Source organism: Poecilia latipinna, unplaced genomic scaffold, assembly GCF_001443285.1.
Source record: "Poecilia latipinna isolate Pla-1442-1.1 unplaced genomic scaffold, P_latipinna-1.0 Scaffold2920, whole genome shotgun sequence".
Lineage (NCBI taxonomy): Eukaryota > Metazoa > Chordata > Actinopteri > Cyprinodontiformes > Poeciliidae > Poecilia > Poecilia latipinna.
Window position 1 is genome coordinate 58,857 of NW_015115536.1, and position 2,621 is coordinate 61,477.

The window sequence follows — 2,621 nt, forward strand, 5'->3', positions numbered from 1 at the left end:
CTTGGGACTCGCCCGAGTCACTAAGACCAACCTGGTTCATTAACAAGTGTAAGTTGTAAAAAAGAGAAAGAGCGACCGTTAACAGGTGTGCTCTGTGAAACTAAGCTGATTGTGGGCTGCTCTATCTGGCTAATTCACAGAGTGAAAAAGGAGGGACATCTGGATGGAGGTCATCAGAAACCAGGCTAGTCTTTCTCGCACCCAGCTTAAACAGAGTTTACTTCAGTTCTGGGTAGGGTAAATCTCGGCAGATTTAGGAAACTCAATTCACCCGTTAGACGGAGAGCTGGGAGCAACATCTCCCTCCTCTCAGAAGAGGAAGTAGAGAGAGAGAAGGGGGGCGGGGGGAGGTGTTGTGCAACAACATTATTGATGACAGAATGAAGATCTGAAGGAACTGAATCATTTCTGCTGCCTGAGGAACCAGTTCATGACTGGAACTGGAACTGGAACTGGTTTGGATCCATCAGGAGGAGGAGAGTCCAGTCTGACCAGAACCATCATCTTTTCTATTCAAACCCTAAAATCTCTAAACTTTTCGCTTCCAGTCCAGAATCTGGAGAGTTTGACGAAAGAAAATCTGGAAATATTTTCTGCCTTTAGAGTTTAAGATCCAGTTCCAGTTATTGAATTGATTAACCTTTATTGGATTATAATGCAGACAGATTAATGTAGTCCTGGATTATAATCTCTGGGTTTACGGAGCCTCTAGGGAACATGGGAAAATATGTTACTGCAGTATCTGTTGGTCGATTACAGTCACAGAAGTTAATTTAAAAATTTAAATATAAACACATTTAAAGAGCCTCAGTGTTTATTCTTAACTCTTTGTTGCAACAATTGATTTATTCACTGCATGTTTATGTCTGTAAGCTGAGATGGAACTGGACATGAAAACGGCCTTTAAAACATTCAGACCAAAACAAAAGAGACTCAATTAAACTAACAGATGATTTATTACACTGTAATAACAACTCAGAAATACTGCTAATAGTTTGGATGTATTTTTATTTCTTTCCTTCTTACGGAAAGTTTCTGTTTACATCACAGGTTTATGGTGCCTTAATTAAAGAAAAATATATAAAACTCCAGATATTCACAATGTGATGCATGGATATATAACACTGCATGGATATGAGCCTTAATATGAGGCTTTCATGAGGTTGCATGTTAAAACCTCATGAAACCTCATAGCAGAAAGTACGATGGGCCCCTAAGAAAGATTTACAGCATCAGTTATGCTGCATGAACTGATCAGTTCATTATTGAGACGGAACAAAAAAATAATAATCCTCCATGTTAGTATTATATGAATAATTCTTTATTATTATGAATCCTGCTTTATTAATGTGATGTCAATACAAATAGAAGCTTCTTTTTATTATTTTAAACATGATCTGAATATAAACATGAAGGCCTATTAAAACTGTTACTTTGCATAAAATGCTGAATTTGAACATAATTAGATTTCTGCTGACTAAATATGTTCACTTCTGACTGAAATATATTTTATGCCTCATTTTATTCATTTGTTACATGTTGCTTCCACATTAATGTGTTTTAAAATAGATAACTTTGAATTTTAAACCTCTGATCTGACTTATTACCAAAAGGTCATGAAATAATTTGGTCACTAATGTAAATATTCAGTATGTAGTGAGACATTAGCTGAGGTTCAGAAATACAGTGTTCATATATGATTGTATATCTATAATCTCTTGTATTTTAATTTCTTGTGAATATTTTTGTGTTACATTTTGCTCGGTGCTTTAAGGTTGAATGAAAATCTGATTTATCATCATTTCCAATCAGCTGATCTCTAATAATAGATTAACTGATTGGTATTGAATGTTAATATTTAAACTAAATTATTTCCATTTGCTGGAATTCATGAATATTCAGTGTTTATATTAATTTGATGGTTTTTTCTGGGGCTGGTTTTCTTTTTGAGATTTTTAGACCAAATAAAACTCCAGATTGTAGTAGATTTTTTTTTCCCTTTTCTTAAAAATGAAGAACAGAAAATATTTTCAAAAGGTTTGTTTTATGTCAATCATCCCTTCAGGGACCTGAATTCAAAGTCCAACTAAATACAAACTCAATAAAACCAGTTTAGCATCCAGCCCTCCTTTTTCCTGCCTTTTCCTTTTGAATGACAGTTTTTAACTTCATTTTCAGGGGAATTTATTTATTTATCTTTGCTGTTTTGATAATCATGTCTGCTAAAAATGCCAAAATGTGCCGACTAAGAATACAGGGTGACAATAAATGGTTCAGAAAACTTCCATCTGTTTTGTGTTTGAATTCAATTTTTATTTTTATTTTTCCAGGATCAAGTTGCATTAATTATCTGTTTTAAATCTTTTCCTCCATTTTCTTTACTTTTCAAGCTGCAAAGTAAAATATAATCCAAAAACTCTAATAATTCTTGACTTTATTATTCCTGCTGATTTAAATCTCTGATTTCACACAAACTTCAAAATAAAACAAGTTGTGACTCCAATGATTCTGTTCTTCATCTTGGTCATAATTTATCCAACAAAATGATTTAACTGTGAAATTTTGTTTGATTCTTTTAAAGTCAAGAACCTGAACCAGTTTGATGGAGACGTTTTGTTTCC